Consider the following 27,137-nt stretch of genomic DNA (forward strand, 5'->3'; position numbering starts at 1 on the left):
GCAGTAGCCCCTCCGAACACGCCCCTGCTTTCCACCCTGGGTCCCCTGAGCCCCTCTCCTCCACCCAGAAGCCAGAATGACCCTGCAGGACCCTAACTGCACTCAGGTCTGTTCCCGCCCACTCAGAGCAAAGGCTCTTATGGTGGCTCAGACCAGCCATCTTAACACCTGCCCCTGCTCAGCACCGCCACACGGCCCCTGGCTGGTTCCTCACTCCTTCACTCACTCTCACAGCTTGACTGAAGGGTCACCTTCTCAATGAGGCCAACTCCGGTGCCCCTTCTGGTCACCAATAACCCCAGCTGTGCACAGCTGTGCTCGCATATACAATAGCGCCCAACTGGGTGCACACATGTCCACGTGAAAACCCTCGATCACACACGTGCACGTGCACACACTAACCCCAACCTCTCACACCTGTGTGTGCAAACACGACCCCCCCACTGTGCACACCTGCATACGCACATGCACACTGCTGTCCGTCCTGGCACACGCGTGCCCACACAGGGGAACTCTCAAGCGCACCCACGTGTAGGCACCAGCAGACTCACGACGCACCCGCTCACGACCGCTCTCTCTCCCCCTTCATCCGCAGAGCTCGTCGCCTTCGGACTTGTCCGCCGTGTGGTCCACCTGTGATGGCTCCCCGGGGAGTGTCCGCTGCGGATCTGACCCCGTACGGACCAGGGCCTGGCACACGGGGGCACGTGTCCTACTGCTGAGTGACTGCTGACTCGGACAGCAATTCAGCTCCCCCGCCTCATCCAGTCAGTCCCAACCCCTTCGACCTCCCGCTGCCATCACTCTGTGTCCGAGCTGAAGACAACGGAGTGTGGCTGGAGACAGCGTACGTGCTCTCTGCAGACAAGGAGAGACAGTCACCACGCGTGTGGACGGCATTACCGGAGGAACAAGTGGTCTCCCTACAAGGCAGCCTGTTCGGGGAAGGGGACAGGCGGAGAAGCCCGGCGGCGGCTGAGAGGCCAGAACACGAGCAGGGGAGCTCGTCCCTGTCAGGAGGCCCTCTCCGTCCGCCCGCGGCCAAGTGCAGTTAAGGGGAATCAGGGTGCAATTCAAGGTTAGGAACCTCAGAAGAAACGGTCAAGCAAAGGGAGCAACCAGACGTGAGGACGAGGCCTGAGTCCGAGTGAGAGGAGGGAGGGTCAAGATCTGGGCTGAGGCGGGTCAACCAACAGGCACTGAGGTCGGGCGCAGGCAGGGCACAGGTGGGCAAAGCAGGCCGGGAGAGGCAGGGGTCACAGGTGAGTCATCGTCTGGAACAGGACGGGGCCGGGCAGGCAGGTCACCAGCAGGGGCAGAGGAGAGAGTACCTGGGAGTGTCTCCTTCTCCCGGCCTGTGGACGCCTGTCCTGCCAGCCCACCTGCTTCCCCGAGGGTGAGGACACTGTCCAGCATCTACCAAAAAGCAAGGGAAAAGCGTCACGTTACCAGACAACTCAGGAAGGCCAACATTACGGCATGCCCCCACATCCTGCTCGACCCCAAATCCGCATCATTCTCACATGTGGGGGTCGCAGGCACCTTGTCCACTTGGAATTCGGTTTGTGTCCATCAGTAATTCAGTAGGTCACAGAGCTGCTCCCTGAGGAGACATCACATGCCCCTAACTGTGCCCCCCAGCAAGGGAACCCCCACCCCTTCCCAACTCTGCTCCGGTCGACATAGGCACCTTCACCCTTTACTTGCAGTGAACGCACCTGAGCTACATGTCAAAGCTTCGAGTTTTGTGTGGCTTTTGACTGAGAGTACACTGTCGGATGGTGCACAAAGCCCCGCACGTAAACCTGGGAACACCGAGGTGCTCTGTGTGCTGCGAGCCCAGCCCAGCGTCACTGTCTGCTGCAACGGAGTGGAGCGGCGGCGAAGGCCCGCTCGTGCACTGCATTACCTGCGTAGCAGGTCTTCCCCGTGGCTCCGGCTCTGTGGCCGGTGGCGCCAGCCCCCCACCCGCTGGGGGGTGGCCTGGGTCTCAGAGGCTCCTCAGTGGGATCCAGGCAGCAGGAAACAACTTCCAGAAAAGTCAGATAAAATTTCAAGAGCCAGTCATTTTCCTAACCATACCTAACGAACAATGTTCCGGAAATAACATGCCGAGCCTGGTGCCCAAAACCAAATGACTGGATGACCAAAGCAGGCAGTCTTAAAAGGACAGGAAACCAACACCTGCTCAAGCACTTTCGCACTTGCTCCGCTACACCTGCTGTCTGGCCTGGGAGGCAGGGAGTGACGTCACCATTTTTACAGAGGGCCGGTCAGGCTCAGAGAGGGAAAGTGGTCGCCAGGGGTGCGCGCCTAATGATTCTCACTGGGAAAATCCAGAGCCGAGCTCCCGGAATCCACCCGGGAGACTGCTGGCCTCTCTGGGTCCTGTGTGCTGTCGCGGGGGAAGCGGGAGGTGTAATTCCTTCAGAGGTACGGGTAAATTTAGGATGCGCTGCTATTTGCAGCATTTTAATGACTGTGATTCTGTGTCCCTTCCGTGGAGGAGCAGCAATGTTGCCAGAACTCTCCCTACTCAGCTGTGCTCTCCAAAGTGGGGGGCGAATCACCTCGACTCACAGTTCAGGCTCTTAAACTTCTAAGCCATTTGCGGATACCACGAGTTTGGAATAGGCCTGGCAGTACAGGTACGTTTTTCCATTAACAATAATAACTATCAAAACTCTTTTTGGTCTTGGGTGGTCTTCCTAACTCTTCAAAGCTATAGGTATTTAAATATAAAGAGTAAAAAGCAAACAAATGAAATAAAAATGAAAAATAAGGCTCCTGCTATTTTTGAGCTCACAGTCCCTGTTAACATTTCTTGGTGGGCTCACCCAGAAATTCTCTGTGCATGTTGGAGGAAAACGCACACACTTTCTTCTACACCTGGTTATTCTTGACATCAATACGTCTCGGAATTTTTTTTGAATCACCATGTTCAGAGGTCTCTCGGCATGAGAAGAGAACGTAACCAAAATCTAGTCCGTACAGGACTCTGCAAACTGTACCCCGTGAAATTCATGGGTGCTCTGTCTCTAGACAGTGTGTATGTGATTCAAACATTTGATCTTCGACAAATTGAGAAGTAAAAATAGTCCCTTGTCAGTTTAACCGTGTAAGACTGTAACTGGGAGCATTTTCAGTGAGGCTGAGCTCTTTTTTATGTTTACTGAACTCTGTGTGTGCCAAAGACTCCCTCACGGCCTTTGTCCATCAAGCAGAACTGGTGAGTCACCAAAGACGCCGCAGAGCTACCAGATTTACGCCTTGCTCTGCGGCCCCGAGAGAGCTGTTATCTAGCTATTTTTAGTTTCTTACTCACAGTCCCTGGCAATGTTCTTAAGTCCCTAGGGACTGGTTATCTGGTCTCAGAGGGCACGGTGTGCACGGACGGTGCCCTGTCACCCCTCCACGGCGCTCCCTGTCAAGGTCCGCGCTCCTCCAGCGCTGCTCTCCTCACTTGCTGGCCCCCTGCGCATCTGGGGGTCGCTACCAGTCTCCGTCGGTCCTTTTACCCTCTGATCCGCTGCACACTCTGGAGTCTGGCTCTGCCACCATGAGCATCTTTCAGCAAGGGCTTGTGAGAATCGCTTTCCTGAAGTCCTCACGTGTGTGAAAATGTGTTATTGAGAAATTTCGTTCTTTCCTCGAGATTTTGCCTACTTTGCTACACTTTTATCTAGCATGAAAATTTCTGTGGAAACATCTGAGGTCAGCCCTTATATCTTCTTTATAAATGAGGTAGATATAAATAGAAAAATGGGTAAAAACTGAGAAAAGCACTTCACAAAGAAGAGATCCAAACGACCAATAAGCACATGAAAAGGGGCTTGGTCTCATCAGTCATCAAAGATCTGCAAACGAAAACCGAAAGCACACCTAAGTCTGCACTCACCAGACTGTCTGAGATACGAGTCTGGCAATACCTCGCCAAGAGGCAAGGCCGAGAGCCACGGGTGCTGGGCGCAGGCTAGCGCTTTGTTCCCAACCCCTTCGGCCTTACAGGAAAAGATTATCTGCTAAGTGTCATGGAAAATTCTGATGTATTCAGTCCCAACAAAAGATACCCAAACAACTTTCACAGGTAGGAGAATCCATCAAGCAAACAGTGCAAACAAATCCAAAAGTAACAACCCCAAGAGGGTAAGCGCCGCGGGCATCTGCACAACACAGGACGAGGGGCCGGCCGCAGGAGATCCGCCAGGAGGTCACTCTTTGGAGGGCATGTTCTTGTTCCTGCACCATTTCTTCACCAATTTATGGGCCTTTGAGAGGCTCGGGGCTGTGCGCGGAGTGCATTTACGAACAGTAACAGCTCAGCAAACACCATTAGGACAAAATGACAGCTCAGCGGGAGCATCTTTTAGGACACATGGCGGCAGCTGCACAGCGGAACCAAGTGCAATGGGCAACGCCACCTCCGCGGCCTCTCATGAGATGTGCACGCAACCTGTAGGGCGTTCGTCCAGACACTCTGCGCAGTGACAGGACTTCCGCGATTTCTGTGGAATATGGTGGGAAACATGACCGAGAAATTGCTAATAAATCACATCGACATTCACGGTGAAAATACAAATTAAATCCATGGTGAGAACCCTCTTGGTAATGACCCATCATGCCACCCACATATTTTCTTTGGTAAAGTGGATATTCGAATCTTTAGGTTATTTGTAATTATGTCGTCTGTCTCCTTAGTAGTACATTTTAGGAGTTCCTCATACATTTTGAATACTTTAGATCTGCAAATGTTTTCTTTCTTTCCCTTCAAACCTTTTCTTTCCTTTCCCTTAACAACGTCTTTTGGAGAGCAGAAAATTTTGAACATTTTAAAATTTAATTTAAAGAAGTGCAATTTATAAATTTCCTCATCTTAGGGGTAATGCTTTTTATGTCATAATTAAGAAAAATTTGCCTAATACAAGGTTACCATAGAATATTTCATGCTTTCCTCTTGATGTCTGGTAATTTTGAGGATGTCTGGTAATTTTGAGTTTTAGAAGTAGATTTCTGATTTACTTTAATTTTATATATAATGGGGAATATGGATCAAAGGTGGTCTTTTTTTTTCTTTTTTGCATCTGAATGTACAATTATTCCGGCACCATTTTTTTTTTTCCTTTAAAGATTATTTATTTATTTATTTGACAGACAGTCAAATCACAAGATCACAAGTAAGCAGAGAGGCAGGCAGAGAGAGAGGGGGGAAGCGGGCTCTCCGCCGAGCAGAGAGCCCGACGTGGGGCTCGAGCCCAGGACCTGAGATCACGACCCGAACAAAGGGCAGGGGCCCAACCCACTGAGCCACTCAGGCGCCCCTCCAGCACCATTTTTGACAAAACGATCCCTTTCCCACTAAATTGCCTGGCGCTGTTGTTGAAAATTAACTGACCACATGTGGCACGTCTACTTCTGGACTGTCCACGCTGACCCACTCACCTACTGGCCTGTCTGAACACCTACACCGCACACTTACTACGGCTCACAGTGACTCATGAAATCAAACAGCGCCAGTTGTCAAGTTTCTACCAAAACCCCTGCTGGAATTCTGACTGGGAGTCCCTAGAACCCATGGGTAAATCTGAGGAGAATTAACCTCTTGAACGTACTGAGTCTCTGAACCATGAGCACGGTTTACTCTCCATTCGTTTATGTCTTCAATAATGCCTCTCAGTTTTGCTACCGAAAATAATATTTTTTCAATTTCTAACTATTCGTGGCTAGTACAGGGAAATACAATAGATTTTTTAGCTTGTATCCTGTAACCTTACTAAACTCACCTAGTCTAGCTTCCTTTTTCGGATTCCACAGGACACTCCACACACACAAACGTGGACTGAGAACACAGTTTCGCTTCTTCCTTTGCAATTCCAGTGCCTTTAATTCTTATGAGGCTGACAGAACTTCCCAGAAAAGATTGAATAGAAGAGGTGAGAGCATGTCTCCCGGCTTCTTCCTGGTTGTAGGGGATACGTTCAGTTCTTTGCCATCACTGTGATGTTAGCCGTGGGTTTCTCACGGAGGAGAAACCCCGCTCCAGGGAGGAGCTCCCTTCTAGGCTTCGCATCCTGAAAGGTTTTACCTGGAACAAGTGTTAGACTTTGTCAACTGCTTTTACTGCCCACATGGAGAGGACACTGTGTGCTGTGGTCAGTCTGCTTACATGGTAAATTACACTGAGTAATTTCAGAATGTACAAGATACTTTGCATTCCTGGGATAAATCCCAATTATTTTTTCTATATTTTGTATTTGATTTTCTAAAACCTTGCTAAGTTTCCATTTATGTTCATAAGGGATATTTGTCTACTGTTTCCTTTCCTTCTGCTGTGGTTGTCTGGTTTTTTATTTGGGTCATGTTGACCTTATAAGCTGAGGTAGCAAGTATTGCCTCCTTTTGCATTTCCTGGGAGAGTTTATATAGAATCGGCGTTATTTCTTCCTTAAATAGTTGGTAAGATTCAGTAGTAAAGCCCTTTGGGCCTGGAGGTTTTTCCTAGATAAGAAAAGAAGGTTCCCAATATAAACTCAATTTCTGAACATCTATAAGTGTGTATACATTTCATCTAAGCTATTGATCGGCATCAGGCTGAACAAAGATCCATCTTTTTTTCCTATATCTGGCTAAAGGTTTATCAATTTTATTAATTTTCTTAAAGAACCACTGTTTGCTTTCACCCATGTCCCCCATTGCTCTTTTGAGTCTGTACGTCACGGATTCCCACTATTTCCCTACTCTGTTGGCTTCAACTTATTTTCTTTTTCTGGTTCCTTAAGGTAAAAACTGAAAGTCAGTGGTTTGAGACATTTCTCCTTGCAAATAAATGTTCGATGCTGTGAGTTTTCCTTGAGGTGATTCTTTGGCTGCACTGCAACTATTCCGGTACTGTGCTTTCATTTTCGTTCACTCAAAATAGTCCTATTTCTGTTTCACTTCTTCTTGAGCCATGGGTTATTTGAAAGTGCATCATTAAGTCTGCAGGTCTTTGAGGATCTTCCAGATACGTTTCTCTGAGTGATTTCTAATCTAAGTCCACTGTGGTCAGAGAGCGGCCGTGCTGTGATCTCAACTCTCTGCCATGGTAAACGCTCCGTGCTCTTGCGTGTGACCAAACCCTGTTGACCAGCCCTCGGCCCCATGCTCCACCCCTCGCACAGCTGCTCCTGGACGAGAGGTCTGGAGGGAGGGGAGCACCGTATACTCAGCGAGGCACACCTCTGCGACAGACCACAGCAGGTCCACGAGGCATCTCTGGGGTGAGTGACTGCCACTGGTGTTCTCTCCTGGGTCAGAAGCAGAAACTCACTGGGATGTCCTAAAGGGATGTGAGGGAAAATAGGATCTCCTCCATAAAAGTCACACTTCCAGAGAAAATATAAAGAACCAGGTCATTTTTGCACAGGTAGAAGGCCTGACTGCTCCAGTACCTGGGGTCTGCACCTGCCTTGATTAGCTAATATTTGGAACTAAGGGTAATGTTAAGAGGAAAGTCTCCTCCCTAGCCTAAGGAGTTCAAGCCAATCAGGAAGCTAAATGAATGGGAGGGAAGGAAATTCTGGGGCAGAGCAGCCCAGTCTCTATTTGATCGTTATGCCCATTCGATGTATTAAACGTAATGACCTCTCTCTCACATTAAATGACTGTTCTATTTTTTCCTCAAATATGAAACCAAACCCAAAAATATTTCATCAGAGGAAATCAATATAGTGAACTTAACTGAACTGTCATCTAAAATATTTCATACAATCACATGACCCAAGAATTGAAGGGGGACCTAGGTTCACCCCACGCTGGACTACCCTGTATCACTTGTGTCACTGGGCCGTCCACAAAGCCCCTCAACCTCAGCCAGCAGCATGCCACCTCACGCCTCTCCTGACTGACCTTTGAAATCTTTCCAGTATCTTCTAGCCTGAGCCCACTCTGGATCCCTTTGTTCCTACCCCAGTCCCAGTCCTGCTGCACGTTGCCCCTCCCACTCCCCACCCACACTCTGCGGGGCTTGAGCCTCACGGACCGATGACACACGTTCACGTAACTCGTCTGAGGGTCTCTCCCTCTCCTCGCTGCTCACTCCCAGACGCTGCATTCACAACTGGGGCGGGGCTGATGGCCCCACTCTGCCCTCGGCATGCCCCCTTCCTTCGGGACAACATGCTGCTCTCCAAGGGCTCAAACTGCCACCGACTTCCAGCCACCGTCTACACCACACTGCTAATGAAGCTTAACGTTAACCGAAATCTCCATGTCCTTACTGGACGCCCACTGTGTGCTTCAAAGAGACGTTGAGTAAATACACCAACCACATCGTCTGTGGAACCCTGTGTGGGGTATCAGCCCATTGTCTCTGCTTCAAGATACAGCATCTACTGGACAAGAACATGGGAAGAACTTCATGGTACAAAACCCGAAGCCTGGCCCAAGGCAACGAGAGGGGCAGCGCTCTGGGGAAGGTGCACTTCTGTCCGTGACAGTGGACAGGCTTCCTGGGCTGAGCCAGAAGGAAGAACAAACACTTCAAGCCAACGGGAGGGTTCAGAAAGGCCGGCTGCTGGCCCGAGCGCACCTGTTTCTCTTTCCTTCTCCCAAATTTCCAACAAGTAGAGCAAAGAAATCGTGAGAACAAACCACGCATGGCCGCAAACACAGAGGCCTCTCTGCGGCTCCCACAGGACAGTATGGACGGCGGGAGTCCTGAGGCCCCTCTGAAGCCCCTGCAGAGAGGAAGCGGGGCGGGAGCACGGACGTGGCACACGGCTGGCTGGCAGAGAAGGCTGGCCCCAGCCAGGCAGGGTGCCACGTAGGAACCAGAGGCCACAGAGCTTCCTCTCAATACCCAAAGGGATGCTGGTTCCCACAGAGACGTGAGGCCCAGCCCGACTAAAGCGTAACTGGCTCGAAGTCCGAGGACCCCAGAAAGGATCCAGCTGAGGGACGTGGGGGCCTCTCAGAAGATGTGCGCGCACGCCGGAGCACAGGCAGGACAGAAGTGACTTCTTCAAGGGGTAGAAACAGAGAGAAAGAAACACAGAAGCAGGAAACTGTCCTGCCACATAAAGAAAACACAAAAACACGGCAGGCAAGGAGGCCTTGCTCAGAAATATGTACAAGAGAAACGTAAGCGAGTTTCATCAGTCGCTTTCAGGGACAGGGAGGAAGATCAAAACTCACAGAACGAGATATTAAAGAATGATAGGACAACAGTCTCAAAGAAAGAGAAAACAAGGCTACCAAGAAAAGGAGTCACAATAGAATTTGGAACAGCTTCAGAGGAATAAAGTCCAGATGAACTATAGAACACTGCAGGGCTCTGGGAGCCAAGGGAGAGCCTGGGACGGGGAAGGGGGCCAGGCAGCCTGCCCTCCACTGGGCGCCATTGTCCCGGGTCTTTCAAGAAGTCACTAAACCATCACATGATGAGAATGCACCAGCTGCCTGAGTAGGTGGCAAGTCCACGCAGAGGCTCCCACGGCAAGACCTGCCACCAGCCCTTCTCACAGGGACTGGGGCCCTTGGCAGGCCGGTCAGAGACAGACATACCCACACCCTCTGACCGCGGCCTGCGCAGGCACCAGAACTTCGGTTCCGGCTCTGAGAGGGCGCCTCCCAGACTGAGGAGTAGATTCTACAACCCTCTGAGCAGTTTAAACACTCTTCCACTAGGTTCAAATCACAGAATGACCGTGGGAGCACAAGGGGAAAAGGTGGCAGTGGCACCTGTGGTCCCCACACCTGGTGGGCCCGGCAGCTCCACAGGCTGTAGCTGGTGCCCAGTGAGTGTGGGGGACAATGAGGAGGCAGAGGCGGAGGCTGGGCCCACAGCTCACATCTCCCAAGCCAGGAATGCTGCTACTGCTACCGCCCACTCTGAATTTCTGGAACAGAGCTGTCGGCACACGGGTGCTCTGGCCAGTCAGAGGAGCTGCTGGGACCCCACAGAGGGAGCCAACAAGGGCGCGGGCAGGACATGACGGGTGCACGTGTGTGCACCAGGTTCTCCCCAGGCCTCTGCTGGCTCTTGGCTCCTCTGCTGGACGGTGGAAGGACAGTCTCCAGGAGGCAAAACCATCAACTTCTCATGCAATGTACACATCAAACAGTGTTCTGAGCAGTCTTCAATGTTTCTTTTGCTAAACAAATTTAAATCTCCACAACTTAAAATCATAGAGATACACTAAATCTAGTTGAATTGCCAGAAAACGATCACACAGGAGTGTGATAATAATATACTGGGAATTTGAATAAATCTCCCTTCAAATGCATCTGCTTTGCAGCCCCTAAGAAACCACAATCACATCCCACAGTCTGATGCTAAGTAACAAGAATTCTGCTAATGATTCTCACTGTGTAATTGGAGTGCCTTCGGCAATTTACTGTAAGTAAAAGCAAAGTCAATAACAATATTCTAAAAGTGAGCCCCTGCAATGGCGGAAATCTTCACCATGAAAGGTTTGTGCCCAGGAGCCCGAGGGCGGCGCTGAGGGGAGACAGCGAAGGCTGCTGGAACCCTGGCCAGGGCCAGGGCAGGCCACACACAGAAGGTCCCCACGGCCCAGGGGTCTCCCCGTAAGAAAGTGAGAAGACAGTCCTGCCAGGGCGCGTGTCAGAGAGCAGCCCGGAGAACAGAAGTGGGCGCAGCCCGGCAGGCGCGGAGGCTGGCGTGGCTCTGGCCGCTGGGGGCGCGGCACAGGCTGAACGCTCCAGGCTGGCTCTCAAACCCTCCAACAAAACCGAGACTGCCAGAGGCCCCCCAACCTCCCAAGCCCCCGTGCTGTGCCGCTGTCCGGCCCGCAGCTCCTGAAAAGGCCCGGCATGCGCGCCCGTCCCTCCGAGCCCGAGCCCGTTGCTGCCCCTTGACACCGCTCCAGCCGCGGGAGGCCCGGCCCGGGTGACGAGTCAGCCCGGCGATGGCCTCCCGCTAGGCGAGCCCAGACCCGCCTCCGTCACCGGAGCGCATCCCTCGTCCTCCCCCCACGTCAGGCCCTTCATTTATTCAGATGTGGACGAAGGAGAAGCCCCGCAGGAGGCAGGGAGGTGCAGCTGCAGGGCCAGGTCCTCAGTGAGGAACCACCGTGCGACCCAGCAATGCCTCTCCTAGGGATGGACCCCAAAGAAGCGGGGGCTAGTGTTCAAACAAGAAGTTGTGTGTGCATGTCCACAGCAGTGCTGTTCCCGTGGCCAGAAGGTCGAGGAGCCCTCACGGCCGTCAGCAGAGGAATGGACAATCAAAATGTGGTCCACCCAGACGGCTGAGCAGCCTCTGATCAGAAAAAGGAATGGAACCTGCTCCACGCCACACTGTGGAAACAACCCAAACACGAGCTGAGCGAGAGAAGCCGGACACCGAGGCCACACACCGCACGACTCCGTATGTATGCAACGTCCAGAGCAGGCCAAGTCTGGAGACAGCAGACCGAGACTGGTGGTCCGGGGCTGGCGGCAGGGCCAGGCAGGGGACAGCCTCCCAGGGACGGGTCTCCTGGAGCGCCGATGGCGCTTCGAGACCAGATGGCGAGGTGACCGTGGAGCACTGTGAATGCGCTCCCTGCCCCCGAATGCCACCGAGCTGTGCACTTGTAAACAGCTGCTTTCGGGTTATGTGAATTTGACCTCAGTAAAAAGGGGGGAAGTGGCCACCTTGGGGCTGCTGTCAGGATCCAAAGGGAGTGTTATGTTGCTGTGTGTGTGTACGCGTGTCTGGATGGGTGGACAGACATGATGGGTACAGAGGGAGGGAGGTAGACCGTGTCGGACACGCGGCTTTTGTTTTGTTGTTCTTATTAATTACGCGTTGGCCTTCCCGTTGGGTTTAAAACAAAACAACGAACAAGCTGTTAAGAATCTGCAGATTAGCGAGGATGCGGCCCAGACAGCAAGAAGCCTCTCTGGCCACGCGGAGCCCTGGCAACACACCCTGCTCAGGCTGACGAGAAGTCAGCCTCCCCTCCCGCCTGCTCAATGGCCAACAAGTGACCAGGACATCCGTCTGCATCTGTTGGGCCTGGACTGCGACAGGTCAGACCCCAGGCTGCTCGGGCTGCCACAGCGGAACAGCACGGGTGAGCAGCTTAAAGGATACCCGCGGACTTCCCGCCACTCCAGAGGCCAAGGGCTTGCGGCCAGAGTGCCCGTGGCGTCAGTGGCAGGTCTGCAGACCGCCAGCTTCTCACTGTGCCCTCACGCGGGGGGACGAGAGGGCACTGGGGTCTCCCGCTCCTCCTGCAAGGCCGAACCCTCAGGACCTCACGTAAGCGTGATTTTCTCTTTAACGGCCCCTCCTCCAGATACAGTCACAGGGCAGGGGAGGGCTTTGATATGAACTTGAGGTGCGGGCTGGGGTGTGTGTGTGTGTGTGTGTGTGTGTGTGTAGAATTTGGTCCAAGGCACCGGGTTTCTGTGAAGGAGGCGAAAAGAGGTTCCCTCGTGGTGAGCCACATGAACCACGCAGGCGTGTCTATTAACAACTCCGGGTCTGGCCTCGGGATGCTTGCAGGGACAGCTAGTGGCTCTCCTGGCGTGCTCACCCCCAGCACGGCCGTGAGTCCCAGCCACGTCGGTGTTAGATGAGAGCAAGGGGCAGATCCTCATCCCGGTGCCACGGCGGCTCCAAGCTTGAAAGGCGGAAGCCCCGCACCCAGCACCGCCCGGCACCAGAGCCCACTCCTCCGCGGCCCCGTCTCCGGGAGGCACTAAGCATCCTTCAGCAGGCGCGCTGGACTGAGCGGAACCTGAGCTCCCCATTCTCAGTGACAGGAAGGAACAGAATTGCCGGCCCTTGTTCGGTAGGAATTATTCACTTCTTACATTTTCTCTGACTCTGTGGGGGTCATACCTGGTCACTCTGGAGAAGGTCAGTGGTCCCCATGGAAACCCCACAATGCAAGGCTGAAGCTGTGCCTGGGTGGGAAGCAAGGAGCACCCCTGGCCCCCCGGACCAGCCTGGAGGTAGATGCCCCAACAGCTCTGGGGCAGCAGGCAACTGAGGAGTTGCGCCAGGACACCGTCCGTGAACCAGGGCCTCGTCAGCGGCCCCAGGTCTGACCGGCCCGTTCTGCTCCAGCCGGGGCAGTGTGGCCATGGTTCTTCAGTGCATTTGCTGGCTTGGCTTAACCTGAGCTCCTTCCCACTTCTCTGTGTTGTCCTCCTGTTTTTCAGTCGCTGTTACCACCAACTTCTTCATGGCAGAAACATAACTTTTCTACAACAAAAAATTCTGATCCCGTCATTACCTGCTTTCAACCAGCCCAGAGCTTGCCTTAGCCTGAGGCAGCGCTGGTGTTGCTGGAAAGGCCTTCTGGGCCCCAGCCTGGCTCCCAGTGCCCCTAGAGTAGTCTCCACGATAGGTGAATAGCCGGCCCGCACGGGCACCAGCTCACACTGCTCTACCTGGAACAGGCACCCCGCCCTCCACCACCCTAACAGCTGCCTCTTCCACATGGACAGCTCTGCTCCAAGCAGGACCTGGCACCAAGTGCCGTCTGGAGCCCAGCAAAGTAAGCTGGCATCAGACTTAGGCTGAAAAATGGCACAATCACTGAGATAGGCACAGGCTGCCCCAAGGGCACCAGAGATCTCCAGGGCCAGGGCTGTGCTGGGTCAGGGGGAGCATGAGAGAAGGTGTGTGTGTGCATGCGTGTGTGCAGGTACACGCACGACTGAGCTGTCCTGGGGACAGACAGGCATCTCCACACTGGCTCCTGTCTTACTTCTCCTACAGACACCAAGCACACACACTTCCAGTTGGCATCTGGAAACCTGTCTGTGTCTCCACTGCTTATCAACTTGCTAAGTCACAAGAAGTTGCACATTAAGTATTTCTCTGAATTTTTCTTTAAAAAAAGGTCTCCCAGCAGATGACAAGAGACTGTTCCCTGAATCCTCCCGCCAGCCCCCGTGCCGAAAAGACTCCCTCTGTGAGAAGCGTTCTCCTGGCACTGGGAGGAGGCTCACAGGGCAAGGTCACCCAGGATATCTGTGGAGAAGCTGGGATCCAAACTGAGCAAATGGCCCAAGGTTAACCAGTAACCAGACGGGGACTAACAGCAGCTCCACTGACCTGATCAGCACTGCCCTGCAGATTCTCAACATTCACCTTGACCAACAATCTGGGCACAGCCCCCAGTGCTGGGCCGGTCTCGTGCTGCAGGGCACACAGGCAGGCTGACAGCCCCAGGATGCTTCCAGGGAAACAGTGCTGGCAGAGCTGGGGCAGAGAAGGCCCCGGGGGGACCTGACCCCGTAAGCCCCCATGATCCATACCTGAGGTTGCACCCTTTGAACCAAACCAGGCCCAAGGAGGCTCAGGAGAGACGCACATGTTCCTTCGGGAGGTGTTCCTGTGAGGACAGTGGCCTGGTGCGGGAGGGCAGGAGCTGCACCAGAGGTGCCCTGTGGACCAGGTTCTGTGCAAGGCATCTTCCAAGCCACCTGGTTACTCCCACAGCGCCCTGGCCTTGGCGTGCAGAGACTCAGTAAGTTGTCCCGGTCGCACGTAGGCGGGACAGGGGCCCCGTTCAGACCACTCCCTGCTCCCTGGGAGGCAGATGGGAGCAGCAGGTCGACAGCGCTTAGCACAAGCCGGTATGGGAGCCAAGCGCAGAGAGGGCCCACGCGCCTCCAGCTCCTCCCCACACTGCAGTCACACGAGGCTGCCACCCTCCAGAGCAGGTCACCCCCAGGAGGGACTCAAGGCCACTCTCAAACAGCCAGGCAGGCCACAACGCAGGAGAAGACTAGCCTAGCCCAAGTCCTTGGCCTCGCTGGGAAGCTGCCACAGCAGGTCAGCACTGGGCCTGCTGGGTCTACCCTAGACCGGGCTCTCCTGGCAGCTCCCTGTGTCTGAGTGCATGTTCCCTATGGGCACGAGGTCCTCCAGGCAGGGGAGGCTGTGCCCATGGGGAGCAGTGAGTACATGCTCTGCCCCAGCACCCCCCCCCCACCGCCCCGTGCCTCCACCACCAGCCCATCCGTGCAGCTCCAAGCCTCTGAGGCCCTGTTTCCGGCAATGGGGCCAAACTCCCATACCTCCTCCCTTCCTGGAGCGCAGCAGCTCTGGCGCGGCCCCATCCAGCTCCCAGGAAGCTCACATCTGCCTCCGCACTTGCGATTATCACTTAGCAAACACACAACGATGACACCACTCTCCCTCGCCAGAGCGTGGCAAACAGAAACTAGCATGTTAAACTCACTTTTGCGTTCTGTGATTTCGTTTAAATTAAAAGCACGAAAACACCTTTAAGGCTTCTGGCTCCAAGGCCTCCCTCCCCCACCCTGTGCCTGTGCTCTCCCAGAAAACTCTCAGGGCTTGTCCTCAGCCAGAGCACGTCCACAACTGTTAGAAGATGTTCCGCGAGTCCCCTGCCCCCCTCCCCCAGAGCTGGGCTTCTGAGAGGGGCTTCATGACAGCAGCAAAATGGGCTAACATACCCACCACCTGGGGTACCAGGTGGTGGGTATTATAGAGGGCACGGATTGCATGGAGCACTGGGTGTGGTACAAAAATAATGAATACTGTTATGCTGAAAATAAATAAATTTAATTTAAAAACAAACAATCAAAAAACAGTGGTAACAGGTGGCAGATGGTAACTGGACCTATCATGGTGAATATTTTCTAATGTGGGACAAAATGTCCAATCACTATGTTGTATGCCTGAAACTAATATAATACTATATGCCACTTTACCTCAATAAATTAAAAAAAGACTGTAAAAAAGGTACAACTTTAAATACCATATTTAGAAAACTGTATCAAATATTTATTTCTACATAATGGTTAGAATATTAACAGGTTCTGATATATATACATATATATATAAAATATTTATTAGCCATTAATATGTTTTATTATTTTCATCATTTCTCACCAGTGAACAAAAATGGAAACTAAAGTAATGGGGCATTAAGGATATGTAAGCATATGAGTTTTATTTCAATATATTATAAAATTTTACTAGTTATATTGCCATAGACAAATTATATAACCCCTGTGCACCACAATTTCATCTTCTAGGGATAATGTAAGAATCAACTACACTGATTTGTGATAATTAAATAATAAAATATTTGTAAACTTTTCAAAAAAAAAAAAAAAGGGCTAAAAAAGTCACAACAAGGTCAGAACAGCCCACACCCCACCCACGGGCGGGACCTGGTGGAAAGCCAGCCGCCCTCAGGCCTGCCACACAACCGTATTTGCTCACGGCTGTCTCTAGAACAGAGACACTTATCTCAATAAGAAAAAGGGGGGAGAGGAAGCTTATCAGCTCGAGTTTCACACACCCAATAATAAAGCTATTTTTCCACAGTTACCGCAATAACGAAAGCCATTACATAATCCGAAGCTAAACTAGCTGGTTGTTTAATGCAGACCACAGCAAGTCTACCCACTCGCTAGCAAATCCGGAGTACCGTAGGACCAGACCAAAATGCACCAGCGACCGGACTGAGACTTCCAGGAGCACAAGAAACGGGTGGAAAGAATGACCGTCCTGAAAGGAGGCATGGAGAATGAGAAGAAGGTAGTTGTGTCAGATAGATGTGTCCTGGGTACGCAAAGCTAGTTCCCCCCAGCAGACCGCGTGAGCAAATCCCACGCCCACGGTCAAGCAGTGAGATAGGGGGTTTTAAGGTCCTTGGGTTGCTTCGGTGGGTGTGAGGATGTCAGACTTCGGTAAGTTAGGAACTCACATATGTGATTATTTCTAGGGTAAAAAACCCCCTATCTCCACTCCCTCCCCACTGGCGTGACATGTGTTTTAGTTACACTCTGTTGTTAACCTTGGGAGACATTTGCTACACAGCTTTAAACATTTAATGTGTGTTTGGATTATCTCACATGCATACAACTTTCCGTTTTTAATTTCTTAAATCTCAGACCTTCCATATGAGACAACTTTCTTTCCTTCTCAAATAGATTCTTTAGAAATGCTTTTAAGAAACACCTATAGGTATCCAGTTATCCCAGCTTTTGTTTATATGAAAATGTGTTTATTTTACCCTTGTTTCTAAAACATTCATTAAGTGTAGAATACTGGATGATTTCTTTCCTCCCCCCACATGAAGATCTAACCACCCTCCTGTCTCTGTCGGTACAGTTAAAGTCGTCTAATGGCCTTCATGTTTCTCCTCTGAACAGTGTCTTTTTCTCTCCGACGGATCTTCTGTCTTTAGGGTCCCGGAGGCTCATCATGCTGTGTTTAGACGTGACATCTCCCCGTTTCCCCGACCGGTAGCTGTTAGGGCTCCTGAAACTGTAGAGTGGTGGCTCTCACCAATTCCAGAAAACGGCTAGTCACTACCTCTTCAAATATTAACTCAACCCTATTCCTATTGCCTTTTTTTGGGGAATACCAGTGAATTCTGCTATGTCTTATCAATCTCTGTCCAGGGCTCCTTTCCTCTCTTTCACTGTTTAGATCTCCTTCTGTCTTCGAGCTGCATTCTGGGTAATTGCTATAGATTACAGTGAAAGCCACGGAGTATGGTGAATACGAGAAAGTAACAAGAAGTGTAGGGTAAGAAAGTCTGATATGATGTAATTGGGGTTTTTGAAGAAGAGTAAAATGTGGCAGAGGTAATATCTGATGAGATGAATAACATAAATTGTTGAAGAGAGTTGTTCCAGTCGAAGGACTGAGATATCAAACAGTAACTTGGATCCACACAAAGAAATGAAGAGTCTTACAATTACAGAAATTGAATTCATGGTTTAAAACTCCCCAAGAAACTCCATGCTCAAATGGCTTTAATGGAAAATTCTAATAAATAATTAAGAAAGAATGTCAATCCCACACACACACACCCTGAAAAGAAAAAAAAGGAGCGAACACTTCCTCACTCACTTTACGAGATCAAAATTACCTTAAGAGCAAAACCACATAAAACATTCAAGGAAAAAACAAACAAAAAATACAGACAGAATTCCTCACGAATACGCAAGCAGAAGTCCTGGACAAATCCCCTTTCTATAATGCATTATTATGTGTAACTAAGCAGAACTTAGCCCAGCAATGTTAGTTCAACATTCAAAATTCAACCAATGTAATTTAACCATTTTTATAGATTAAAATTTTTAAAAAACATTATTTCAATAGATGTAGAAAAGCATTTGACAAAGTTCAAATGCATTCATGATTAAAAAAAAAAACACACACACACACACACACCTCAGCAAATTCCTTAACCTGATAAAGGCATCAGAAAAATCTACAGCTCTCATTACACTTACTGGTGAGAAACTGAATGCTTTCCTCCCAGGATCAGAAACAAGGCAAGGGTATCCAATCTTCCCACCTCTACCCAACATCATACTGGAAACACTAAATGCAATAACAGAAGTAAAAGAAATGAAGAGCATATCGGCTGGAATTTAAAAAAGAAAAAGAGCTAATAAATTCAGTGAAGTTACAAGATACAAGATCAATATAGAAGTATCAGTTTTATCTATATACACTACCAAAAAATTCAAAATGAAATTAAGAAAATAATTACATTTACACTAGTGTGGGAAATAATAATAAAAATGCTTCAGAGGAAGTTTAACAAAAATTCTATATGTACTGTGAAAATTACAAAACACTGAAAGAAATTACAGAAGACCCAAATAAATATAAAGACAGCCCCTGTTCCTGGACTGAAAGACTTCATATTGTCAACATATTTTTAACAAAGCAATCATTGCCAAATTTCTATCTGCCCTCTTTTTTAGAAATGGGCAAGCTAAACCTAAAATTCATACAGAATTGCAAAAAAAAAAAAAAAAAACTGTCAAACAATCTTGAAAAAGAAGAACAAAGTTGAATGACTCACACTTGCCAATTTCAAAAAACCCTACTACAAATCTATAGGAATCAAGACCGTGTGGTACCAGCAAAAGGATATACATATAGATGATAGATTAGAATTGAGAGTTCAGAAATAAACCCATACATCAATGGCCAAATGAGTCTTGCCTGGGATGCTAAGACCATGCAATGAAGAAAAAACAGAATTTTTTTTCAACAAATGGTGCAGAGACCGGTGGCTATCCATATGCAAGTGAAGGAATTTGGAGCCTGGATTCACACCCTGTACAAGAACTAACTCAAAAAGGATCAGAGATCTAAATGTATGAGCCAAAATTATAAAAACTCTTAGGAGAAAACAGAGGGGAAAGCTTCATGACATTGGATTTCACAACAGCTCTTAAAGACAAATAATTGAAGAGAAAACAGATCAACTGGAGTTCATATAAACTGAAAACTTCAGTGTGTCAAATCACAGTACCAAGAAATCTGCAAAGACAATACAAATAATGGGAGGAAATTTGTCTCGGTTAGATACCTAAGGGCTTAGTGTTTAGCATACAGGAAGATTCCTCACAACTCAACAATAAAAATAAACCCAATTAAAAAGCAGACAAAGAATTTGAATGGACATTCCTCCAAGAAGATATGCAAGTGGCCAATACAAGAAGAGCTGCTTCACATCATTAGTCATTAGAGAATGTGACCAACACAATGAGATGCCGCTTCCCACCCACCAGAACAGCTCTAAAAAAAAAAAAATCAGAAAAGAGCAAGTGATAGAAATTTTTTTTTAATTTTTATTTATTTTTTAAAAATCTCTTTTCAGTGTTCCAGAATTCATTGTTTATGCACCACACCCAGTGCTCCATACAGTATGTGCCCTCCACAATACCCACCACCAGGCTCACCCAACCTCCCTCCCCCCTCCCCTCCAAAACCCTCAGTGATAGCAATTTAAGCACCCAGGGATGCCTGGTGGCTCAGTTAACCTGAGCCTTCAGCTCAGGTCATGATCCCAGGTTCCTGGGATCGAGTCCTGCATCGAGCTCCTTGCTCAGCAAGGAGCCTGCTTCTCTCTCTGCCTCTGTCTGCCTCTCTGCCTGCTTGTGTTCTCTCTCTTTCTCCCTCTCTCTGGGAGATAATAAGCAAAATCTAAAAAAAAAAAAAAATTTAAGTACCCAAACATTGCTGATAGGAATGTAAAATGGTGTATCCACTCTGGAAAACAGTTTGGCCATTTCCTCAAAAAGTTAAACAGAGAGTCACCATAGGATCCCCACAATTCCACTCCTAGGTATAAACCCAATGTAAATTAAAACACATATCCATACCAAAAAATTATACATGAATATTCATAACAGCCAAGAAATGGAAATATCCTAAATGTCCATCATTGATAAACAAAACGTGGCATACCCACAATGGAATATTATTTAGCCACAAAAAAGGAGTCAAATACTGACACATGCTACAATGTAGATGGTCCTTTAGAATATTATGCTAAGTGAAAGAAGCCAGACATTAAAAACAATATATTATATGATTGTTTATATGAAATATCCAGAACAGGCAAGTCCAAAGAGAAGAAAATAGATTACTGATTGCCAGGGGTAGGCAGAGGGAGGAATAGGGAGCCATGGGCTCATGGGTATGGGATTTTCTATAAGGGTGATAAAAGTCTTCTGGAATTAGACAGTGGCAATAATTACACAAGTAGTGAACATATTTTTTAAAACCACCAAATTTTACAACTTAAAATGGTGTACATTATATGAATTTTATTTCAATAAAAACAAAATGTGCCAATTACCCCCAAATTGGTCTACATAGATTCAACACAATTGCAGTCAAAATCCCAGAAGTCCTTTTCACAGAAATTGACAAGCTGATTCTAAAATATATGGAAAGACAAAGGACTCAGAATAGGGAAACAATTTTCAAAAAGAAGACCAACACTGAAGAACCCATCCTAGGGTTCCTCCAAACTATCTAGGGTTTCTCCAAAGCTTCAAGTAGCCAAAATACTGCAGTTCTGGCAAAAGGGGAGGCAGACAGAGCAATGGCACAGAATAGAGTCCAGAAATAGAGGCACCATATGTGGCCAACTTATGAAGTAGCAGAGATAATCAATGGAGAAAATAATAGCCTTTTAACAAACAAGGCTGGAAGAACGTACATACACGGGAAAGAAGCCGCACCCACATCCTGCACCACATTGAAAAAAGAAAAGCTCCAAATGGATCTGAGGGGAGAAAAATGGAGTAGAAGACAAGATGTAAAACCTAAAGACTCCACAATTTTCAGGAAATTTTTACAGCTTTGGGGAAGGTGTAAAATTCTTAGCCAGGACACAGAGCACAAACCACAGAAGAAGAAAAATGACAAATTTTACTTTATCCGTATTAAATATTTCTGCTTTTGAAAAACATGGTTAAGAAAATAAACACTGAAGCCACATGCTGGAAGAAAACATTTGGAAAACAAGTATCTAATAAATAACCGGTATCCAGATTATGTAACAAACCCTTACAACTCAATGATTCAAAAATTTTAATGGACAAAATATTTGAACAGACACTTCACCAGAGAAGACACACAGATGGCAAATGAACATGAGAAAAATATTTGATATCATTAGTCATCAGGAAAATCCAAATAAAGACTACAAGATGCCACTAGACAGCGACTGGGAGGATAAAACTGTAGGAACTGACATCAAGTGGGGCCACTATTACAAGAGCAACAGGTGCTCTTACCTGTTGCTTAAAGCAACACAAAGCACAGCAGTAACTTGGGGAAACGGCTGGGTAGGTTTTTACAAAGTCAAACGTACACATCCCGTGACTTAGAACAGCCCACTCATGGGTACTTACCGATGAAAAGTGAGGACGAACATCCATCCAAAGACCTGCATGGGAAAGCTTACAGCAAGTTTATTCATAATGTCTGGAACTGTTCGTCTCCAAATTTCCACCAGTCAGTGGATGGCCAAACACACTGCGGTACATTCACTACATATGACCCGACAACAGAATGGATCCAGCTAAGTGAAAAAACCCAGACTCCAAAAGCTCCATACTGTGCTTCTGGCTCTATGACCGTCTGAAGAAGGAAACTGCAGTTGCAATGAACAGGTCAGTGGCCAGTGTCTGGGGCTTGAGGTAAAGGGGGAAGAAGAGGGAAGGGGGAATTGGGGACACTGACTATCCTCTAGTATGATGACGCTGACAGTTAGTATCTGAATGTATTCGTCAAAACTCACAAAACTGTGTCTCCAAAAAGTGTGAATCCCTAAAACTGTATCTAAAAAGAGTGAATTCCATACTATACAAATTAAACCTCAAATAAACTTGATGAGGAAAAAAGAAAGCATGCAAGCAGGATAAACAGAGAGAAATCTACACTTGGATATATAACGGTGAAACTGGAAAACATCAAAGACAGACACCTTAAAAATAACCAGAGTTTAAAATATTCCTTAAAATGATAATCATTTAGATCGAGAGATGGTCTCTCAACAGCATGGAAACCAAAGACGGCCACGCAGAGTCCTCACATGTGTCGGAGGCAGGCCCCGGGCCAGGGCGGCCTCCGCCAGTAAAAGACGGCGCCTGGCTAGTTGCGAGGTGAGGATGGCCGCGTGAGACTCCGCGGAGCGCCCAAAGAGGACGGAAACAGCATTGGTGGCTAGCGAAGTTGTTGGTTTAGGTGCACAGCCTGATTCGCTCCCTCCTGTGCCCTGCTCGCTGATGGGTCATGTCAGCGTATGTAAGTGTGTAGACTGGCGGAAAGAGAGAGAGAGAAGATGCATCCGAACCAGGGTTCTTGTCGACCTTGCGGGCCGAGGGCGATAAATGGCGCCGGCACCCGGGAACTAATAAAAGGAATCTTGCAAGGTAATCCGCAGGAAAGCGGGGAGTAAAGGTCCGCAGGTAAGCGGGGACATTAGCCACGTTCAAAAGTGGGAATTCCGCGGTAAAGCAGGGAGTAAAAATAGAAAAACCTTGCAAGGGAGAAGTCCGCAGGTAAGGGGGGTAAAACCACGACAAAGGTGGTGGGAAACTTGTACAAGACCGCAACAAGAAGTGCGGCGGCCATACAGCTAGGATTTTCTTATCGAAACCGCAGGTAAGCAGGGAAGGGACCACGATCAAAGTGGTGGGAATCTTGTACAAGTCCACAATAAGAAGCGGGGCGGCCTTAGAGCTGGGATTTAGCGAGTCCGCAATAAGAACCGGGGCGGCCTTAGAGCCGGGATTTAGCGGCGAGTCTTTAACGTCTGCGTCTGTTGTCTGTGTGTTCATAATGGGATCTGAAGTATCTAAAGTGCGGTTGGAAGGGTCTTTTTAGAAGACCTGCTGAAAGCCAATGGAACTCCACTAAAAGCAAAAACTGCTCCGGCCTTTTTGAATACAGTGGAAAAGGTGGCTCCATGGTTCCTAGATGAAGGCTTGCTAAACATACCTCAATGGGACCACTTAGGGGAGGATTTGAAGAAACAGGATGCTTTAACTCTTTGCCTCAAATTTAACATAACAAAAGCACAGGCAAGGACATAGTAGTCTCCTGCAGAAATTGTGTGATCTTTTGCAAACGACATATCAGATAAAGGACTAGTGTCCAGAATCTATAAAGAACTTAGCAAACTCAACACCCAAAGAACAAATAATCCAATCAAGAAATGGGCAGAGGACATGAACAGACATTTCTGCAAAGAAGACATCCAGATGGCGAACAGACACATGAAAAAGTGCTCCATATCACTCGGCATCAGGGAAATACAAATCAAAACCACAATGAGATATCACCTCACACCAGTCAGAATGGCTAAAATCAACAAGTCAGGAAATGACAGATGCTGGCGAGGATGCGGAGAAAGGGGAACCCTCCTCCACTGTTGGTGGGAATGCAAGCTGGTGCAGCCACTCTGGAAAACAGCATGGAGGTTCCTCAAAATGTTGAAAATAGAACTACCCTATGACCCAGCAATTGCACTATTGGGTATTTACCCTAAAGATACAAATGTAGTGATCCAAAGGGGCACATGCACCCGAATGTTTATAGCAGCAGTGTCCACAATAGCCAAACTATGGAAAGAACCTAGATGTCCATCAACAGATGAATGGATCAAGAAGATGTGGTATATATACACAATGGAATACTATGCAGCCATCAAAAGAAATGAAATCTTGCCATTTGCAACAACATGGATGGAACTAGAGCGTATCATGCTTAGCAAAATAAGTCAAGCGGAGAAAGACAACTATCATATGATCTCCCTGATATGAGGAAGTGGTGATGCAACATGGAGGCTTAAGTGGGTAGGAGAAGAATAAATGAAACAAGATGGGATTGGGAGGGAGACAAACCAAAAGTGACTCTTAATCTCACAAAACAAACTGAGGGTTGCTGGGGGGAGGGGGTTTGGGAGAAGGGGGTGGGGTTATGGACATTGGGGAGGGTATGTGCTTTGGTGAGTGCTGTGAAGTGTGTAAACCTGGTGATTCACAGACCTGTACCCTTGGAGATAAAAATATATGTTTATAAAAAATTAAAATATAAAAAAAAAAAAAAAAAAGAAATTGCGTGACCTGCATCGTCCTTGGGGGTTAATCCTAAGGGTTTGTTACCTAATCATATATGGCAAATGGATGTCACACATGTTTCAGAATTTGGAAAGTTAAGATATGTTCATGTCTCTGTAGATACCTGCTCTGGAATAATTTTCGCCTCAGTGCATACGGGGGAAAAATCCAGAGATGTTATCGCCCATTGCCCACAGGCTTTCGCGGCATGGGGAAAGCCACGCCAATTAAAGACAGATAATGGTCCAGGCTACATCTCACAACCCTTTAAAGCCTTCCTACAACAACTTGACATTCACTTGATACATGGAATACCCTATAACCCACAAGGACAGGGTGTTGTGGAGCGCGCGCATCTTACAATAAAAAATGCGCTTTATAAACAAAAAGGGGGAATAGGGGACACCTTCAGGTCCCCTAAAGATAAGCTCAACACCATTCTCTTTATTTTGAATTTTTTAACGTTGGACAAAACGGGTAAATCAGCTGCAGACAGACAGGCAAGTGATGCTGCTGCTTCCCTTAAGCCTTTAGTACTTTGGATGGACAGCCTCACAGGAAAGTGGAATGGACCAGATCCAGTGTTAGTATGGAGTAGGGGGTTTGTATGTGTTTTTCCACAGGAAAAGGAGGCTCCAATTTGGATCCCAGAGCGGCTGGTGCGTGCAGCCTTGCCTCCAGACACCAGTCATGATGCTGAAGATGCTGATGATAACTCTGGGGATGCTACACCTCCTGCGGCAGACTCAAGCCAGAGAGCTGTGAGCAGTGGTTAAAGCATGGCTATATCCTTTACCAGTGCCTAACTCTTCTCTCATATTCCCTCCTCTCCCTTTGATGCATGGCAGGTCTGTAACTTGCTAGGAGCATGTACTGATATCTCAGCAGTGTCCATGTTAAATGGTGGCAAATTCCTCCACTGTTCTTATAAACAAAATGACTCTAGTATCTTTGAGACAACAGTTAATGTGTCTTGTCCCAATAATATTACTTATCAGCCCACTCCTATATGGGTCTCGCCACCATTCCTTTCCCTCATAACAAATGCTAGCGAGCTGAATGATACGTTGAATTGCACTAAGAATTGCTGTCTTTCCCAGTGCTGGAATGTCACGGCCTTCAAGCTGGCTGTGATTATGCGTATCCCTACCCATGTTCCTATCCCAGTTTCCATTCCAGAGGACAAGTTACCGGTGGTGCTATCCAGAAAGACATAGACTCAGATCAATACACATCTGCAAGCAGGAATCCTGATAGTCAACCAGAGAGTGGATTTGGTTCAAGAACAAGTGGACATATGGGGGGCCCTATTGGGACTGGGATGTATAGTACCCTTCCCAGCAATTTGAGTAACTTACAGAATGTCTCCCAACAGCTCTCCCAATACTTGCGGGGGAATTAGTCTGCAGAATTCCAAAACTATACTCAGCACCTGGTACTAGGCATAACAAGGATAAATAACACTAGAGTTGAGCTTGCAACCCTCCCAGAGATAATCAAAACATTGCAAGATGTGTTAATCTTTATGAAACAATGGGCTAGCGTAATTGGTCTGATGATAATCCTCGTAGTGGGCTTGATTCTGCTAGTAAGGAAACTGCAAATTTGGAGGCGACAGCAACATAGGCAACAGCAAGCCATGGTGCAGGCCTTGTTAGCCATCGAGGCTGGAGCATCCCCCCAAGTGTGGCTAAGTATGCTGGATCGGTAGTCAGCGACGGGTAAGATTGGTGGGGGAAATATACCAACCTAAGACAGGACGCAGATCATTGATATCTGCCGTCTGATGACGGGTAAGGATATTCCCCGCCACTGACAACCTAAGACAGGCACGATCCCTGCCATAAAAGAAATAAGGGGGAGGTGTCGGAGGCAGGCCCCGGGCCAGGGCGGCCTCCGCCTTTAAAAGATGGCGCCTGGCTAGTTGCCAGGTGAGGATTGCCACGTGAGACTCCGCGGAGCGCCCAAAGAGGACGTAAACAGCATTGGTGGCTAGCGAAGTTGTTGGTTTAGGTGCACAGCCTGATTCGCTCCCTCCTGTGCCCTGCTCGTTGATTGGTCATGTAAGCGTATGTAAGTGTGTAGACTGGCGGAAAGAGAGAGAGAGAAGATGCATCCGAACCAGGGTTCTTGTCGACCTTGCGGGCCGAGGACGATACCCACGGCCTCGCCAGAGTCTTCCATCGAGACTTTTAAGAAGCATCTTCCTTAAAGACTTCAAAGGACAAAGTGAAAGATAATTCTAAAGTTACTTTGAAACACTTCTCCTTTGCCTTCCGCTAAAAGTGGGGAGTATTACTGACTGCCATGTCACAGAGTTTTCAGCCACTCCACTAAATTCTACAGTAGGACACATTGGCAATTCCATGTATAACTTTACAGGACAGCAAAAGACACAAGGTGCCAGGCCAAATTCATGAAGATTTTCAAGCTGTATCAAGAAAAAAGGTGGAAACTTTAAAAAACATGCTGCTGAAAACTTGAGATAATTTCTAGGGGTCATAAATAGAAACACTGGCAGATTTTGGTAGATTAGCAAACCTATACGAAACAATCACAGAGAAAAAAATTAGTCAGTGAAAAATTAATCCCCCAAACCAGAAATCAAAACAAAACAAACCCAAAATGCCACTGGCAAAGACGCAACAAGTCAGTCAACATGCTAAAAATACAACTTAAACATTTTCTTGATTTTTGCACATTAACTTTTTACTAAATACTTCAACTACGGCTATGAGATCTCTTCTCATTGTTATAGTACTGTG

General features: G+C 48.3%; 1 protein-coding gene across 27 annotated transcripts in view; it reads right to left on the reverse strand.

The window, feature by feature from the left end:
• PCBP3 (poly(rC) binding protein 3) overlaps positions 1–27,137 on the reverse strand; it is a 255,803-nt gene that overhangs the window by 131,398 nt on the left and 97,268 nt on the right. For 14 of the 27 annotated variants that reach the window (XM_082719940.1, XM_082719938.1, XM_082719928.1 and 11 more), the window contains one exon: positions 1,332–1,416. The exons of the other annotated variants lie outside the window; for them this stretch is intronic. The gene's annotated coding sequence lies outside the window, so the exon portion shown is untranslated. Of the gene's footprint in view, positions 1–1,331; positions 1,417–27,137 lie in introns of those variants that run through there. 27 annotated transcript variants of the gene reach the window in all.

This window comes from Mustela nivalis, assembly GCF_964662115.1.
Source record: "Mustela nivalis genome assembly, chromosome: 1".
Classification (NCBI taxonomy): Eukaryota; Metazoa; Chordata; class Mammalia; order Carnivora; family Mustelidae; genus Mustela; species Mustela nivalis.